The sequence below is a fragment of the Pinus tabuliformis genome, chromosome 7 (genome assembly GCF_031772625.1).
Source record: "Pinus tabuliformis cultivar Carrire ecotype Pingquan chromosome 7, CPIR1, whole genome shotgun sequence".
Lineage (NCBI taxonomy): Eukaryota > Viridiplantae > Streptophyta > Pinopsida > Pinales > Pinaceae > Pinus > Pinus tabuliformis.
Genome location: NC_142293.1, coordinates 2,012,758,769 through 2,012,779,202, shown reverse-complemented (window position 1 = coordinate 2,012,779,202; position 20,434 = coordinate 2,012,758,769). Strand labels below are relative to the sequence as shown.

Here is a 20,434-nt window from a genome sequence, read left to right as displayed (position 1 = left end):
TTTTAAAACAAGAGGCATTCAATGAGCTTGGACTCCAAGGAACAAGAAAAAGGAATGTCATCTTAACAAAAATGAGTCTTTTAACAAAACTTTTAAGCATTCATAAAGGCTTAAAATAGAAATTAGATAAATATTAAAACCTAACTTTCAAATATTAAGCTTAACTCACTTTTGATGACACATTCCAAACCCAAAACTTGGAACCTTATGCAAATGATCAATGAACTAAGAACCATATGAAGGTGATAATAAGATTAGCATATAAAACTTCAAAGGATTAAAATTTAATTAGATCAACACATTAATGAGACTTATTTGGTTAAGTGACTTTGCACACCTACAATTTTCAAGGCTAACCTTTGATCAACCAATGCCTTTTTTGTGTTGTAGTGTGTAGAGAAGAGGATGGGATTTGGAATCACTGATTGCACATTTAGCTCTAGCGAACTTTTCTATTTTATAACATATAAAGTTTCAACTGTGTTATTAGTGGGGAGACCTTGACTATGCATTTTCATACTCATGGACATTGAAATTAGATTTCGATGGTTGTGTTGCATTCAAAATTCCAAAGCAGACAGTTCGTTGCAGAAGTCAAAAAAATCATCTTGGCTAGCACTGAAATTATCGCACAAGATTTTTTTAAAGTGAAAGTCTAGGCATCATTCAGCATGATGCTCTGTTGGAATTGAACTTTTTTAGTGTGTCTAATATTTGTGCTATATAAAAATTTTAACTCGAACTGGCGATTCTTAAGCAGTTGAGAGATTTTAATTTGTGAAAACAACCCACTAATGTCTACAACACTTGATACCCAACACTTGAAAGTGTTGATTCTTCTTGAAACACGGTTTTGAGCTAGCTAGTGATGTGTGAATGTTTCGATGGATGAGATAGCTAATGATGTGTGAATGCTTCAATGAACCTGGTTGAAGTTGACTAACACTTTTATATGGAACAATTCTTTTTTTCCTTCAGACGTTCTTGGTTAGGGGAATAGTGCCAAGGAACCCTCTAGATGTTTGAAACAAAGCCTTCCCGCTTTAAGCCTTAAGTTGGCTCTTGCAATAGAAGGGTTAACCCTAAAATATCTTATGAGTTGATTGCATGGTGCCACTTCAACGATATATTTACAATATAAAATTTGATGCCAGGTTTCAATGGTTGTTTGCAAGATAAAATGATGTTGGACCAAATCAAGCTAGGCACATACTTTCACATTCAGATCTTAAGATCAAGGCCATATCCGTTGGTCACCTTTACAACATAATGTAGAAATATATTCTTATACCATGAAAGTTGCATAGGAAGTTTAGAGGACATATAACTCCAAATGATGATGAGAGAATGGCAATCACTAGTATTTGAAGATAAACACAAATATTATAGACACCTAAGAGGTACGGAGGTCTTTAGTCATTTAATGATAAGACAGATAATGTGTTGGGCATTAGCAAATGAATCCAACAACTTCATTTCATTCACACATCTCTAGAGCATCTCCCACAGTATTCAAGGCGAGAAAAAGAATTCATTTCACAACACAATGATAGTAAATATGGTAGACTAAACTTTGTTTGGAATTCTTTATTCATGCTAAGATGATTATACAAGCATTCATCTCATAAATGTAGAATTTATTATATATGAGGGACTACATTAAAATGTTTCAAATATTATATGAAATCTTGAATAATAGAAGACAACTTATAATAAAAATCAGGTCTGAAATGACTGTAAATACAAGAAAATTTGCCTAACACGCTACATAACTGAACAACAAGAAAGGAGTTGTGAAAAACTCAAAGATAAATATAATAACAGAGATAACTGATTTTACAATAGGTGTGGTGAGTCCAACTGTCTGGCCACTTAATCTTAAAAAATAAACTGACCCCAAAGGGCTCATTGAAATCCCTTGACTTCAGTTGCTAAAAATTCCAAACCTTGTACCCTTCACTGCCTTTTTATCGATTTTTTAATGCTTAAGTCATGCCTTCTTTTGTGCAACCGAATTTCCAAAAATAGAATTTGAGTTTTTGAGTTGAAATGGCTAAGGTAATCATGTAACTGAACTGACTTGTTAGTAAGTAGGGTAGTTGGTGTGACGTGACTTCTTCTGAAACACATGTTGTGGTCATATTCTACCAGTTGTTCCTATTCTCTAGATCGTTCATTGTTTTCTATATTGAATGAACCTTCACAAATCAACACCTATAACCTCACTGAAATACCACTGCTTGTCAATCCAATCTGAAAGCATGTTATGCAACTAATATTCAATTACAACACTGTCATTAAGTTGAACTAACTCTTGGATGAAATAAATGTAATAAAGTCTTGCCATTGTTGGTTGAGCTGCAAATTACACGAAATACTTTTGGTTTATCACTCTGAAAAAATCCCTTTCCTAGTTAACAATGCATTGCACATAAAACCAAGCATATTTGAAAGCTTTCAATGGACTTGAAATTATAAGTAGGCCTGAACATTCCACAACTAATTTAAATAATGGCCAATAGAACTTATCTACCTTACTCTTCAACATATCAAATGAATCAAATTCATAAGAGCAACTTATGCATTGCCTAATGAACTTAGAGGTAGAGAAGCCTATGGAATATAAGTGGAATAAATGCATTGTCTAGTTGTGTTATACAAGCCTCCAACAAACCATCTAAGATTACTGCAAGAACCAATGATAACATATATTGTGATGAAGTAAACTCCCTGCGTAGAGTTGCATAGAGCTATTGTCCCTTATATTATTTTCTTTTCACTATTTTTTTTCCAAGGAAAAAAACGGTAACCTTTTATTAAAAATTTAATGAAAAGTTACACTAGCACATGCAATGAAGCATTCAGTATGTTGCCACATGGGCTCGCAGCGTTAGTAAACTAACGTGCACAAAGAATAAGAAGGAGCAGAGAAAAGAGAACGAAAAAAGGGGAAAAACCTGACTTCCGGCAGTGAGAGAAACTCACGCTTCAGGTTTTTCGCCCCTTTTTCTTTTCAACCTTGCGCCACTCTCCCACAGTGGGCTCGGTCGAGGCAATGACTAACTGGGTTGTTTCATTCTGTTGTCCTGTTTCTTTATCTGAATCTGAAGTATCTGAGTGATGCTGCCGTTTGATGCCTCCCATGCTTTGATCCACGCTTCTCATCTCTGTCTGATTTTGCTGGGTCTCTGCCTGAAATGAATGAGGCTGTAGCTCCTTGTTGATTGTTGTATTTTCCTTCTGGGTCTCTAGATCAACCTCCTCTATGGTGGTATCATCCTCCTCTGCTTCTGTTTCTGCGTCTTCTGATACTGTGGGGGCTTTCTTTTCCGCGGTTTTCTTCTTTATGACATTGTCTATATTCTGCCATCCTTTGTGCTTCCTTTGTTGTGGCTTGCTCTTGTTAAGGCTTTTGCATGCATTGAACAGATGACCTGTTTGTTGACATCCCCTGCATCTGAATGCTGTGTTCTCATAGTCCAGAGGTTGTTTCCATTGAGTATTGTTGAAGTTCAGGATGATGCTTTCTGGTAACCCCTGACTGAGATCTACCTCGACGCAAATTCTAGCAAAGGTAAAGATTCCTTTTAAATGTCTCTCTGTATCAATCTTTAACATTCTTCCGAGGGTATTCCCTATTGCTGCTAAGGATGAAAAGTGCCAAAAATGCATCGGAAGATTATGTAACCTTACCCATACCGGCATTTTTGACACCACCATGGTGTTTGGATCAAACTCCGGGAACCAGGGGGTAACAAATAGTCCCGCACTGCCCCAGAACCATGGTCCTTCGGTAAGAGCCTTTTCCCTCTCTTCTTCAACGCGAAAGACTACTATGAAGAATCCTTTCGAGCATAGGTGGATCCGGCAGTTTTTTGTCCATGCCGTGTGTATCCATTGATACAAAGCATCCGATCTAGGCCAGAAGCCGTTAAATCTACAAATAACGGCGTTTTTTTGTAGATCTGTGAATATGCCCTTTACCTCTGGAATATCCAACGGAATGGAGGGGCTCTCTGGTACTTCATCCACGATATACTGCCCTGGAGGGATATTAACAGTTGCATGTTCTTTCCCCTTTGGAATTTCTGTCCCTTTTGCTGCGTCTCTGTAGGATCCTGTAGGTTTTGATGTGGATCCCTTAGATCCACCTCGCAGCCGGAGATTGAGGATAACAGTTGAATCTTTTGCAACCCTGTAATGCTGGAGGGTGTGTTGGTCCTGCATGCATCGCCCTGAAAATAAAAGATTTTGTAATGCAACTGGAGTGCCCAATTTGACCTGTATCTCTTTTTTTAAATCCAGTACAGTCATCCATTCCCAGATCTGCACACAAACGTGTCTTCCTTCTGTTGGTCTGATAAAAATTTGTTTCAGATCTGCAATGTCTACCTTGTTCAGGTTCCATTTTACTGGTTTGAGTTCTGGATCTGGCTGGCTTTCAACTGTCTTTTGCCTAAGACAAAAATCTAGCTTAAATTTTTTCCTCCTGCTGCGATTTGAGTCACAGAGGCGATTAGATCCGGCCCAGATCTGCAGTCTTTGCAGACCCGGAAGGGCAGATCTGTACCATGCACCCGCGGAATGCCAAACAGGGGCAGAGGAATCGGGAGTCGACTCTGTATCCCGATGACGCAGACTGGGCGAACTCGCCAGGGAATACCTCCCACGAAAGAGGGCGCATCATCCTGGAAACGTGTGGGGGTCGATAGATAGGAAGCATAAAACCCCAGGCAATGAAAGGGGGGATCCAGAGTCGCCCTAAGAAAGCCGAAATGAGCCAAGACAGGGGGAATAACCTCAAATACCTGGCTGTTTTGATTTGTTACCAGTGGCTCCTTTCCGTTGATGTATCCGGTCCAGATCCAATAGATTTCATCGCGCGTTGAGGATCCCTCAGTCAAGCTCCAACCCTTTCCAGCGTCAACCAAATCTGTGAAGGCGGCAGCGGCAGCGAAAGGACCTGCAGCATCGAACAGAACCGTGGGGGCGGCAGCGGCAGCGGATGGACCTGCAGAAAACCTAATCTCGCAACCTCCGGCCATGGCTCCGTCTTCGTAACCTTTCTTCTACTTACCCATTACTTACCCTAATATTTTTTCTTCACTTCATTTTCTTTTCACTATTGTTGTACATAAAAGCAACATATTCATATCCAACCAGAGAAGGCATAGTAATTCCAATGGCTCACTTCAAAATTCCTGCCAATGGAGCTAAAGGTAGAGCTTCGAGGCGACCAAACATCCATATAGGCATTGCACAGCTGAGTAAGAGTGAAAAATTAGTTATACTAAGAATATCTCAGTCACAGTAGGCACACCAATGTTTATCATGGAAAAATTTAACTGGGAAAAACTCGCTAACAATAAATTTATTATTATCCTAAGTCTTAAAACTAGTCAAATATCTTGTCCCAATCAAGTGAACCCTCTGCTCAACTCAGACACGTTACTATGTAGAATCTCAAGCCAAAAGATTTATCACATGTAATTATGGACTCTAATACCAAGGATCATCTGTTATATACCTGTAACCATCACAAGACCTAACAACATTAACTCTTTCACCTAATCAAAATTACCCTAACAATACATTTATCAATCTTTTTGTTTGTAGAGTTATACCTGTTAAACACAGACATGGGCAGCAACAAAATAGGAAAGATAAACAGGAGAGTACATTTATTATTAACAAATGATATACATTTATAGTACATGGTGTGAACCTTGGATTCATATTCCAAGTGGTCTCTTAGACTCCTTTTCGCTGTTCAGCTTCCACACCAACCCTTAGAGGATTAGGTGTCCAAAATTCCCCCCCTTAATCCGAAGGGTTATGTATGAGTCCAAGAAGAGAGCTGTAATACAAAATGTGCAAAAATGCATGGTAGCACTAGGCTGAATGTGCTCTTTGAAATGTTGGTATAAAGGGAGGTGGTTTAAGGATGACCACTAACACTGGAATGCTTATTGCAATTCCCGGAATTCTTCCAAGTCTGGCATGAAGCTCAGGTCTTCTGCTAGAGGAAGTGCTCCTGATGTTTTGAAGAGGGAAACCTTCAACCAATAAAGTGAGGTCTCACTCCGCATAAAAGGGAGAACCTCAACCTGAAAAGGGAGGTCTCATTCTGTGATGGTTTAAGGATGACCAACAACTCTGGAATGCTTAATGCAATTCATGGATCTCTTTCAAAACTGGCAATAAGATGAAGTATTTTGCTAGAGGAAGTGTCCCCAATTCTCTGAAGAGGTATCACCGACTGAAGGCATGCTCAGGGGCATCTTTGTCTCTGGCTACAACTCTGAACCTGGTATGGCAGGTTGTGGCTCAGGCTCGCTTGATGTGACTTTGAAGCTTGTAGATGACCATCATTTCCCCCCTTGTCAGATACAAGGTGAGATGATGGAGAAAAATCAACTGCAAGATTGTTCAATACTCTAGAACAAGTTCTAACATGTGACTGGAATATCTTCTTGGCTGTTGATGTCCATTGCTAAGAAGCGATCCATCCAAGATGAATCTTTGTTCTTGCAGGAGGTTTGTTTCTGAAGCATCTATTTGAAGAATGAATGGTTTTATGACAGTGCTTACATGGATGAAGATCAAAACAATGATCTTTCAGATGGCCAACTTGGTCACAGTGTTGGCATTTCACAATTTGTTGTTGTGGAAGAGGGGCAGAATCTAGAACAGTTGGACGTGAACTGTCATGAAGGAATCCAACACTCTGAAACTGAATGGGCTTTGAGTAATCTGGAATATGAAAGAACACATCCTTCTCATATCCAAGACCCGTTCTGTGCTTATTATGGACAAGCTCTTCCCAAGGTCTGATGATGGGCTTGGGAAATGCAGACTGAATTTCTGTTGTTGCATTAGGCACTGAATCTGAATTTGCAACATTATTGGCTTGTTGTTTATGGGAGTCAGTTTCATTGTTCTGAATAGAAACAAGTTCAGAATGATGACTCCATTGCTGTAATTCTTCTTGCTGGAATTGAGATTCAAGCTGTAAAAAATCAATCTTTTCATGTACATCTTGTAAACAATTGTGAATATTCGTGAGAAAATCCTTGCTGATTTTGACTATATTATCCATAGTAGAGAGTATTAGACTGTCCAATTGCTCTTTTATATAAACTTATGGCAACAACTTTAAATCAATCTTGGCAGCTTGCAATAGATTCAACACACAAAGAATGGTGATACCTAGAAAATAGACTCCTCATGCAAAAATGAATTTTCTTCAATTCACCTGAGAATTTAACTTCCAACAAGGTAACAAGCAATTCAGGCCTCAAAAAGATATATTCCTATACCAGCCTTGAATCCAAGAGAACTTGTCCTGGCAACAACTTCAATCTAGTTCAATAACAATCTCTGATATGAACAACCTTTAAGAAAATACACCAATTCTAGTTCAATAACAATCTTTAATATGATCAACTAGTGGATCGAATTAAAGGTTAAGATGGCTATACTATAGAGCTCGGATGGCGAAATGTTTGAATTGGAGAAGCGTGTGGCATTGATGTCCAATGTTCTGAAGTTGTCGATTGAGATGGATGAGAGAGATGGGATAACCACACTCATTTCTATGCTGAGAGTGGATGTTTCAAGCAAAATTCTGAAATTGGTTAAGGAGTTCTGTGAATTCATCATGCCCACAGTGCAACAGCAGCCGATAGTGTGGAAATATGGAAAACCAATTTCGTGACACCTCTAATCACTGATCCACCCACTCTTTTTGCACTTACAATGGTTGCCATCTGCCTTGATATATACCCTTTACTTGACTTCACATGTCAAACTATTGGTAACATGTTTTCTGGGAAAACCGTAGAAGAGATTCACTGGATTTTGGACATTGAGAACGATTTCACTCTTGAAGAGGAGGAAGCGCTCAACGTAATTAACAACATTCACAAAAGTTGATCATATTAAATCACCATGTTGCTGGTGTTGATCCAGCTCGAGGTAGTTTTCTGGGCTAAGTTTTCTCTCCATGTAAATGCATTCATCAGGACTTGAATGCAATTCCGCTACAGAGAAAGGGACAATTCCGCACAGAGTAGCTTAATTATCTATAGACCAGTTGATAAGAGCGCTCCAACACAGTCTTTATTTCCCTCTGTTTTCCCCGGTCTTCACTGTGGAGCATTTCCATTGCCGTGCCCAGTCATCCAACAACATGAGGGCAACGGTTCCATTCCCGTGCCATCTGATCCTCAGACCCGTTAATACGAGACAATGCAGATGCCTTCACACCATCAAGGCCTCTCAGACGGCCACAGAGACGTCAAAACTCCATACAAACCGCAACGCCTCTCTCGACTGCAAAAGACGGAACCAGGAGCAGCGTGAATGTTTTGGATGAATGATGATCCTCTTGTAGGTGTTAGCGCAGCTCTGTGGAGAACAGTCTTATACCAGAGACCACAACTTATCAATATTAACGATAGGACAGTGATAATGGTTCCTCAGCTTATGAAAATGCCTCATACCAACCTTATGAAAGTCGCCGGGACAACGTTATACATGGGCGCAACGGAGCAACGTATACATGGTCACATGAAACGCAGGTTTACAGGCTGGTTCGTGTTGGCCTTTCCAGATCTCGAATCTCCAACACGTGAATTTATTTCGGCATTCTCAGTAGCCACTGTTCAACATTCGACTCATACATGGACGAAATAAGGGTAGCGTATGCATATCAGGAGCAGGAGCAACGTATGCATATCAGGAGTAGGAGCAGCATATGCATATCAGGAGCAACGATGGTTAAGGCAGAGCCGAGACAATATTTGTATCGGCCATCATTTGTATGGTTAACGCAGAGCGACCATCGGACTCTGGTATGGCAACCGGTGGGGAGAGTGATAGGCTGAGCATTAGGCTGAGAATGGCAGGTAGGTTCTACAGAGTTGACAAACTCTTAAAATACCCAGGCCTCTATTTTCAGATTGCTGGAATGTACGTTACATCCAGAATTGCAGAACTGACAGTTATATGAATGTAGAGAAGTTACAAAGCAGATATATAAGACATGCGACCTTGCGTATGAGGGAAAAACGCTAGTTTTTCTATATCAGGACAATGGGTAGAGGTACAAGACTGGCATGTAAGAAAGGCCACAAAAAACAAGTGGCTCACAGTTGAGTAGGGCAGGAGATCGCCTGCTCTGATACCATGTTAAACACACACATGGGCAGCAACAAAATAGGAAAGATAAACATGAGAGTACATTTATTATTAACAAATGATATACATTTATAGTACATGGTGTGACCCTTGGAATCGTATTCCAAGTGGTCTCTTGGACTCCTTTTGGCTGTTCAGCTTCCACACCAACCCTTAGAGGATTAGGTGTCCAACAATACCATATGAGAGAACTACCCAATAACATGGATGTTTATCTTAAAACCATGCATGCAAATGAGTCTCTAGAATGGGTTGTAGCCAATTTCCTCATGCCTTCCCAAAAACTTTTTTCTTTTAAAAGATATTTGGTTGGTAGTGTTTATATTAGACAATTTTGTTAGGCCATTACTCTAATTGGTAATTCTGAGTTTGGGTATATTTTGGTAAACCAATCATCTGCAAATTATCAGACATATAAATATGTAAAAAACCTCTTAGGATAATGTTTCTTGCACCAAAATTCCTAATCCTTTGCACTGGGAAACATTAATATTTTCCAAGTTTGATAAACTTGATAACTTGGCAACTCCATATACCAATCATTTTGTTAAAAAAAATTGACAATGAATAGAAATTTCCATGATTTTAACCGTCTAGTTATATTTATACTCATTAAAAAATTCATACATTATTTATTTAACAATCCAAATAGTTTTATCCACATTCAACTTTGTACATGCATACATTATTCATTTAACAATCCAAATAGTTTTATCCACATTCAACTTTGTACATGCATACATTATTCATTTAACAATCCAAATAGTTTTATCCACATTCAACTTTGTACATGCATACATTATTCATTTAACAATCCAAATAGTTTTATCCACATTCAACTTTGTACACATATTTAATTTGAATATCCTCTTTCATTTAGGCACATCAATTTTATTAGGTTATTACCCGTGTCTCTATTGAATATTGGCAATAACTAAATAATAGAAGTTAGATATATTCTTATTTTGTTATGACATTTTAAATATTAACTATTTTGTATTTCTGAATTCATGTTTCTCTTTTCACATTTACTACAATAATATTATAAAAATACTATATAAGTTATCAAATAAAAAATAACATGATGTAATATTCACTTATCAAATTACCATAAAAAATACTAACTAATAAGTATTATCATATAAATATATAACTTAAATTATAAATAAAATTTTATAAAATAATTTAATTAATAAAATATTATGTTTGATGAACCTTGAACCTAATTAATAGAACATTATGTTTCATGAGATTCCATATTCAAATTCTCCCTATCTCAACAAATAATATATATATATATTCTTTTTTTTTTCTAGGTTAAGACTAAACTAAGTACCCACGGGGAATTGAACCAGTGACCTATCGCAAGGAGTGCCTTAACAGCGCACCCATTCACCGTCAATCCAAAGCCCCGTGGGCAATATATATATATATTCAATCCTAAATAAAAAAATAATTAAACCCAACAACACACACAAATACTATATTTTTTTCAGCACTACAGAAATACTATATAATATTTAAAGCTTGATGGCCCATTGAAGTTTCTAGTATTTTGAAGCTTTCTCAGGGGAGATCTCTGATGCAGAAAATGTTGGATCAGATTGCAACTGTGGCAACATATATTTGAATAAAATATGAACATAATTGGCAATTCTGCTTCCAAAATATGATCTGTGGAGATTTTGAATTACCAGAAGAACTTAATTGAATGGTCTCTTCTGATAGATACTGAAACTAATATCTTCACATGACCTGGTCCCCTGTAACTTTCATGACGATCCAGCTGTTGCAAGAATTGCATCCTCTCTTAATTTTTCTTGTGAGCTCGATGTCGATGAAATGTGGGTGTAGGTCCCCAGATCACATCCACAGCTTTATAGGAAAATGCACACATCCCAGGGTCCACGTTTCCATACCATCAATGGCTGTCTCGCAGACATTTGAACAGTAAAAGGATGAAGATCACGAGTATGGATGATGTATCACTCAATAAAGTGGGTCCATAAAAGTACTGGAGTGAAGGACTTTACAATGCTGTCCACCCTGCGAATAAAGTAATAGAATTATGGAAAAAATTTAAATAAATTTTGGTGTTTGGAATGGATTTGCAAGTTTTATCCATGTAAGGTGAGGCATATATCATTATTTTGGAAAGATCCATAAGACAAGGCGATAATTAAGATTGTATGGAGTTATACCTAACTAAGAGTATCCATGAAAAATTAAAGGTTAATTACTTAAATTAATCATTATTTTTATATTTGTTTTGATAAGAGTGTTTATTTATAATTTAATTATCAATAATTATTAGGAATTTAACTTTCATGAAATATTTTAAGTAGTAGTTATAGATGGAAGGTTAAGATTTATCTTAAAAATAGTTATGTTCTTTCTATTCTTTTAATTAAACTGGTTAATTAAAAAAATGTAATATGAACATGAGTTATGGTTATTTGGGTATGTGGTATTAGAAAGTCATGTTATTATAACAAAGTCTACGTACAAATTAAGAATCTCTATGGTAAAGTGAGGGTGAGTGTTCATGGTTAAAATTCTTGTTACATGTTTTTTAAATGTATATATGTACAAATTAAGAATCTCTATGGTAAAGTGAGGTTGAGAGTTCATGGTTAAAATTCTTGTCACGTTTTTTAAATGTATATATAATTAACTCATATGTTAATTCGTAATAACAAATAATAATAAAGTTATAAAATTAATATTTATGATTTTTTTTTTTTTAATCTTGACAATGTGAGATCTATTATGAGATTCAATGCTTTTTTATGCTTATATGCATGTACTAGCTTTTTTATGTCTATCTGCATTTACTAGTCAATGTGCTAGGTCATAGTCTATCCATTTTGGAGGGTTTTCTGGCATATTTTCTAGTTTAATTTAGCTAGAATCCGGGAAAGATTTATTGGAATCACAAGTTTGAGTTGTAAACTCTCCACAATGAGTGCCCCGGGGACTTTTCATGTTGCTTTCTCGGAATCACAAGTTCGAGTTGTAAACTCTCCATAATCTGAGTGCCCCAAGGATTTTTGAAGTTGTTGAATCCATATATGCAGTCAAAAACCCTTTTTTTAATTAAATTTGTCATCTGTTTTGTTAAGTTTCTATATTTTAATATGGGCAAAAACATTTACAAGAATTAATAAATTATTTTTTACAATTTTCTAATAAACAAAATATAAATACTATAACAAGAAACATATATATGAAATATATATATACATAATATTTAAAAATTACATGTCATATTTACAAAACTAAAATTAAAAAAATCTAATTATAGTCATAGTTGCAATTTCTTTATAATGGATATGTGAGAGTAGGAATACTAATTCTTTCAAATTTCGCCGATAAATATTAATTTTAAAGTAATTTATATGCTAGAAGGAAGTTGTAGCGGAAAAATGCTAGCATATTAGTGATTTTGCACTAGTGTTTATTTTTGAAAGTCACTATAACACCCCCTTTTAAACCCCAAGCTTTGTGAATATAACTAAGAGAGATAATGTTGGAATGACAAGAAAGGACACTTTAACAGACTTCATTTTGATGTAAATATTTGTAATTTAATATATTTACAAAAGGTCGAAGAAGAGAGCAACCAACACGGATCCCAATGCTTTAGTGGGAAGCTTGCTTGAGTGAAAATCTCTAAGGGGAATTTGGGAAGTTTCCTATCTTTCTTGAATTAATGTTATGATTTCCTGGTTTGGTAGTTGAATTACCCAATTACTAACAGTCATAAAAAGAATGGGGATAAGTGATCCAGACTTATGCAGGACTGTAACAAAATACATAAATACACATATACACAGAGATGTAGTAGAAATAAAACATCATTTCATTAATATCAAAGAACTGAAATATGCTTACATACATAAATAGAAATAAACTAGCTCGGGTGATGGTAGCTTATCTCTGAGAAGAGATGTGGCGGCTACATGCCTCTGAATTGTGTTACAATGAGGCTCGAAGGCCTCTTTATTATTGAGAAACAATGGAAAACCCTAAACATCCAAAACTCTAACCCTAGGAGATGAAGTGCCAAAACTATGGGCCTCATTTGGGTAAATTGGTACATCAACTTCCCAGGGTCGTAACTTTGGCATACGATCTTCGTTTGATGTGCACAATACCTCATTAGAAAGATCTATCCGAGGAATACAACTTTTGATTGCAAACATTACTCAAATACTCATGTTTGAACGTTTTCCCCAAAAAATGTCGTTTAGGCACTTAAAACAGTTCCGGAAGTTTAAGACCTAGAAAACTATCAAAAATTGTAAATTGTACTACAATTAAGAAAACTAAAAGAAACATTGGTGGTGATCCAAGTAGAATAGGAGGGTGGCCACCAATTTCCACATGGATTAGTCCTCCCTCCTTAGGAAGCAATAGTCCCCATTGCATTGACTGCCTCCATGAGATGGGGAAACATCTATTGAACTTGGTCCCTGGTGAGCCACTTACCTTGGTGATGAAGTTGACCAACTTTGAAAACCCGATATAGTTGGATCTTCTGTTGGCGAGTATTCTTGATCTATGTGTCCATGATCTGATCAATTGTGGCATGTTCCATTCAATCTAGGTTTAAATATGTTGGTTAGTTGTGGCTTGTTCCATGCAGTCTCAGTTTAACTCTGTTGGTGTGAGTTGTTCTACAATGTCTACAATGTCCAGTAATGGTGGAAAGTATGGTCGAAGGCAGTCCACGTTCCACATTGAACACTGGGTGCAGGCTAAGGAAAGGTGGAATGTTGAGCTTGAAAGCATTGTCCCCTACAACCTTAGTGATGGTGTAAAGCCCATATCAGAGTGGGGGAAGCTTGCAGTGGGGCCCAAAGAGACGCTCCTTCTACAAATGTAACCAAACTTTGTCACCCACCTAGAACTTGTGTGGCACCTGATGATGATCATGACATTGCTTGTACTTACCATTGAGTCTGTCCAATATGTCATGGAGCTGCTGGCAGATGCGCTGAATGTGCTCAATGAAGTTGTTAGCCTTTTCAACTTCAGACTGGACACGAGTTGAATATGCAGGAGTAGTTGCAAATGGTATGGCCACATCAATGGGACATAGTGGTTGGAATTACAATCCCACCTGGAAAGGGTTGTGTCCAATTGAGCTATGGAGAGCTATGTTGTAGCTATGTTGGACATAGGGGAGGCTTTCATCCCATGTGCGTGGATGCTTCGACTTGTACATGCACAGAATGTGTACGATCATCTTGTTGATGACCTTTGTTTGGCCATCAGTTTGGGGGAGGAAAGGCTTGCACTTAGTGAGCTTGGTATCCAGCATCGACTAGAGATTTGACCAAAACGTACTTAGAAACTTGTTGTCTCGATCTGAGATAATGGTCTGTGGGATCCCAAAGTGTACCCACACTCGTTCAAAGAAGAGCTTAGCAATGGTTTCTGTTGTGATACTCTTCTTGCAGGCCGCGAGAATGACCATCTTAGAGAATCTGTCAATGACCATGAAAACGCATTCGTTTCCATGCTTAGTAGAAGGAAGGCCTGACATGTAATCCATGAAGATGAATTTCCAAGGTCGACTAGGAGTAGGAAGAGGAGTATATAGGCCTTGCTTCTTGATGGTTGGTTTGGAAATGGTGTAGGCAGTGTAGGATCTGATGTACTTCCCAACATCCCGTTGAAGCTTCAGCCAATAAAAATACTTCTGTAACACTGCCACTGTTTTCTCTACCCCAAAATGTCCAATGACCCAACTATAGTGCACCTCTCAAATCATCTTGGCATGCTTGCTTGAAGGAACACATACGTGTCCCAGGTGGCATAATAATGCATCCTAGAGGTGAAAATTTGGACCTTTCTTGCCTTCCAGGAGCGTCTAGTATGGGTTTCCGAATTCGGGATCGCTCTTGTAAATATGCGGCCACTCCACAATCTCGTGCTCACAAGAGTCGAGCACAATGGTCAGCACCATAACCGGCGGTCGGCTGAGGCAGTCTGCAACATTGTTGGTGTTGCCCTTCTTGTACTTAATGTTCAAATGGAACTGTTGCAAGTATATGGACCATTTCTGATGGTGATTGTTTTGAAACTTCCCTTGTGTCTGTATGAACTGCAGGGATCGGTGGTCTCTGTGGATGACTATTTCCTTCCCCAGAATGTAATTCTTCCATTGTCAGTAGACCTGCACAATGAAATACATCTCTTTTTCATAGGTGGGATAGTTTCAAACAATGTCTGAAAGTGTCTCACTGTGATATGCCATTGGATGCCCTTATTGAGTAAGAAATGCACTAATAGCATAGTCAGAGGCATCTGTCTCGATTTCAAATGGTTGCTGCAGGTCCGATAATGTGAGTATTGGTGCAGAGCAGAGGCAATGCTTTAACTTAGAAAACACCTTCTGTTGGGATTCAAACCAAAAGAACTTTGTTTTCGCTCCTCCCTTGGTGACTTGACTCAAGGGCCAAGTGATATGAGAGAACCCCAACACGAACTCAAGGTAGAAGTTTGCAAGACCCAGAAAGCTGTGAAACTTTGTTAGAGTGGTTAGGCGTGGCTAATCCTAAATGACTTGTATCTTGGCTGTGTCCACATGCACACCCCTCTCATCAATGACATAATCCAGATATTGAACCTGTGTCATACCAAAAGTTCATTTCTCCAAATTGGCACACAACTTGTGTTGCCGCAAGGTTTGGAGGACCTGTCGAATATGGTGGAGGTGCTCTTCCCAACTCTGGCTGAAGATCAGAATGTCATCCAAATACACCACCATGAATGAGTTGGTGAAGGGTTGCAAGATGTCGTCCATCAGCCTCATGAAGGTTGCGGGGGCATTCGTCAACCCGAAAGGCATGACCAACCATTCGAAAAGGCCCTCCTTGGATTTGAAGGCAGTCTTCCACACATCGAAGGGTTCGATCGATACCTGGTGATAAATGGACTTCAAGTCAATCTTGTTGAAATAATTGCCCCCCTTAAGCTGGTCTAGAAGGTCATAAATTTGTTGGATTGGATACTTGTTCCGGACAGTGATCTTGTTCAGTGCCCGATAGTCAATACAAAGTCTCCAAGTCCCGTCCTTCTTCTATGCCAACACAATCGGGCTCCGAGAGGGTGATGAACTTGGTTTGAAGTGCCCTTTATACAACAACTCCTGAATATGCCTCTTGATTTGATTGTTCTCCAAAATAGAGCATTGATAGATCAATCCATTGAGTAGCAACGTGCTCGGGGTCAAATCGATGGGGTGCTTCACCTGACAGTGTAGAGGTACCCCTGTGGGTGAGGTCAAGATGTCCCTGTACTCATCCATGACCTTGTCTATTTGTTGTTGTCGTGTGGAGGAGCCTTGTCTAGAGGTCGTGGCCACAATATTCTTCTTTCCATGAGGGTGAATCATAAGGAAAATAAATTTTCCAGTTTAGGAAATGATCTTACTACATTGCTTCGCAGTGATCAAAAAAATGGCAGTAGGAGTTACTACCTCCGATATCCTGTACAACTTATCACCCAAAGTAATAATAATAGTGCGAGACCTAGACTCGTACACAACATGTCACTTCCAAAAGTATGGTTGTCCTAATAATACATCAGAAACTTCAAGAGGAGAAACATGATCCAGATTTAAACAAGAACGCAACAAATTATAGATATTGTTATCACTGAAAATGCTGTAGTAAAAAATTTTTAGCCTGGCTTAAAGAGTGGGTGTTTTCGCAGCGCCTGAATTATTTTTAGCAGTTTCGCAGCGCTACCTGTTTGCGTGGTTTCGTAGCGTGCTACGAAACTGGGGATTTGTTTGAGTTTTCAGTGAAGGTCCAAATCCTAGCATGCTTATTGTACAGAGTTCTACTTCCCTCCAGGAAGGTTGATGAGAGCAGTGGCAGTATGTTCAAGGAGACACCTTATGATGATGCAGCTATTGTAGGATTGCCATCAAATACATTAAGGGAGTTATCTCTGAATTCTGGCTCATGGGTGATTGTGAAAGATGTACATACTAATGTGGGAGACTTGCAGGAGATTTTGTGTTGAATCCTCTAGACAAAGAATCTATTAAATTTTATAAGTCATAGAGTGTTTGATATTTGGGATTGTCTTTTCACAATCTGTAACTTCTTTCACAAAGCAGGGCGCCACAATGGATGGGAGAAAGAAGCCTTTGATATTGGCTAGCACCAATGGAGTTATTAATTCCGCCTTGCTTTCTGGAGAACATGATGGCACCATGGATGGATCTAAGAAATATGCAACAACAACAACAAAAACATTAGCAAAGAGGAAAAATGACTAATTTCGACTTTCTCCTCCATTAAGAAGAATTGGAACTGCCTTCCTCTAACAAAGATGGGGATGGCAGGTGCATTAGAAACACTTTGTGGACAAGCATATGGAGCAAAGCAATATCATTTGCTTGGGATTCAACTGCAGAGAGCAATTGTTGCTCTTTATTGTGTGAGCATACCAATTGCTGTGATATGGGCATATATGGGACACATTCTTGTAGCCCTTGGCCAAGACCCTCTAATATCTCTTGAAGCAGGGAACTTTGCAAGGTGGATGATTCCTAGCTTGTTTGCTACTGCGGCTCTTCAACCCCTTCTGAAATTTCTTCAATCACAAGGTGTTATCTTTCCAATGATGTTAAGCAGTTCAATAACTCTGTGTTTCCATGTTCCCGTTTGTTGGGTATTGGTGTTCAAAGTTGGATTAGGTAATAAAGGGGCTGCGCTTGCAAATAGCATTTCCAATTGGCTAAATGTGGCACTTCTACCAATTTATGTTAAATTTTCCCCTGCATGCAAGAAGACATGGACATCCTTCTCAAGGGAAGCTTTATATGACATTACAAACTTTCTTAAGCTTGCTATTCCATCTGCAGTAATGCTTTGCTTGGAATACTGGTCTTTTGAAATGCTTGTTCTCTTCTCCAGTTTGTTGCCTAAGCCTGAACTTGAGATATCAGTTCTCTCCATCTGTCTTAGCACTGATGCAGTTGCATATATGATCCCCTTTGGCGTGGGTGCTGCTGTAAGTACACGAGTTTCCAATGAACTAGGAGCTGGACGCTCACGCACTGCACAGTTATCAGTGTGTGTCGGGGTTTGTATGGCAGTCATTGAGGCTCTTATGATAGGATATATTTTATTCTCTATCAGAAATGTATGGGGCTATGCTTATAGCAATGAAGTAGAGGTAGTTGAATACATTTCAACCATGATGCCACTGCTTGTACCCTCAACATTTATGGATGTCATCCAAGGTGTTCTATCAGGTATTGCTAGAGGATGTGGATGGCAAACGTTGGGTGCCTATGCAAATCTTGGGGCATACTATGTGGTTGGCATGCCTATAGCTGTCATTTTGGCCTTTGTACTGCATGCTGGCGGCAGGGGACTTTGGCTTGGACTTATTCGTGGTATATTTGCACAAACGGTTTTACTGTCGATAATAACGTTTTGTATGAATTGGGAAGAGCAGGGAAAAAGGCAAGAGAAAGAGTTTATACATCACCATTGCCGAAGGTTACAAGTAATATAATAAAGGATGAGCAGTAAGTTATCGGCCTGCATGGTTGGAGTCCATTTTCAAACTCCCCTGCCATACAATTGAATGGTGGAGATCACCGGCTTTATATGGTTGATGCTGCGGAAAACACACGCAGTCCTAAGTGATTAAATGCCAAGTGTCAAGTGGTTTCTATAAAATTTGATTGCCACAAGGTCGACAATCTGGAGTTAGATTATAAGCATCATATGGTGGGCAGGGCAATGGTAATGGCGATTCGTGGAGTGCTCCCGTCTAATCTCAAGCATTCGGTGTTGCATGTGTAGCGCTCTTGAAAATATGCCATCTGTGTCTGGCGGCACCGTCATCGGAATGGTTGCTCCTAAAGGTGGATACAGAACTTAAATATGGTTCATATGAGAATCTTGCAGCGTTTTCATTTTCACCCTTTATTGTTCACTTTGAAGATAACCAACCATTTGCAGTCGACAAGGAGCTGGTGCGCTATGATGGTGCTGGTTTCGCAGACCAGAACTAAAGATACTCCAGAGGTCAAGATAAGCATGCAAATGCTGGAAAAGACGGATATTATGGTGGTTCATTTGGGCCACAAAATCATTAGGCAGTGAAGGTGTTTGCACATAGTGACAAAGGTTTACTGATTGATGAAAATAACAAATTGGCAGGGAAGCATAAAAAAAGTGGTAGAGACTATGGTCCCAAAAAGATGTTAAGCAATGGGATTAATCCAGAAAGGCAGAAATTGCAGCGCTCTGATTTGCACAGTCAGCTTAGGAATATTGCAGATAATTCCATTTAAGAAACAGAGTTTGAGAGGTTTCCTCCACTAGGGCAGAATTCACGAGGGAACAGAAGTAGACAGAAGGGCATTTCACAAATGACAAGCCGTGCAACAAGTGCATACATCCCTAATCTGTCTGCTAAACATGAAAATAATCACATGGTGGACTCCTCATCTGAAAATAGTGCCAAAGAGATGTTCCATTCAAATGCACTAATTACTTTACCTATGCCTGCAACTTATAAACATAGTTCATATAGTTCGATGCAGTCAAGGCCTAACACAGTTTCAAAGCAAGGGTTCCCTTCAAATGAGAAGGCAGGATTTGCTTCAGGTGAAAACAGCTCTAAGACACTGAGGCAGCTCCATGCTGAAGAAGATGATGAAGAACGTTTTCAAGCAGACTTTCAGCAAGCTGTCCGTCAAAGTCTTGTGCTGTGGAAGATGAACAAGATAAAAATGAGGAACTTTCAAATTATGACAGAAATGGCTCAAGAGATGGCTTGGAAAATGAATGGGATAACCAGTGAAATATTGGAAAATTGGAAAAGCTTGTTGTATCATCTGGCTAAAGCATCAGGCTTTATGTACATTAAGTTTTCTTCGATGTCACTTTATGTTCTCGAGTTTATGTATTCTAAATTTATTCTTGTTACTCTCAATAGGAGATTGTCATTTCCAAGAAGATATGGGTAATTGAGTTTTCTGGGAAATCATGTATTTGGAATTCTAAGACTTCAGACCAAAACAAATCAGAAGCTCGAGAAGATTTATGTGCAGTTGGTCTATCTGTTGGAGGTTCATGTTACAGGGAATGGGTTCTGAATCTCAGCATAGCAAAGGTGAAGCTGAAGAATGGCAACAACAGATATACAATTTTGTAAGAAGTTTAAAGGAAGACTGTGTTTTTTTAATCAC

The 20,434-nt window shown here is 38.6% G+C and overlaps 1 pseudogene; it reads left to right on the top strand.

The window, feature by feature from the left end:
• The first annotated feature begins 17,553 nt into the window (after positions 1–17,553).
• LOC149256561 (protein DETOXIFICATION 16 pseudogene) lies at positions 17,554–18,764 on the top strand (annotated as a pseudogene).
• Positions 18,765–20,434: the final 1,670 nt, after the last annotated feature.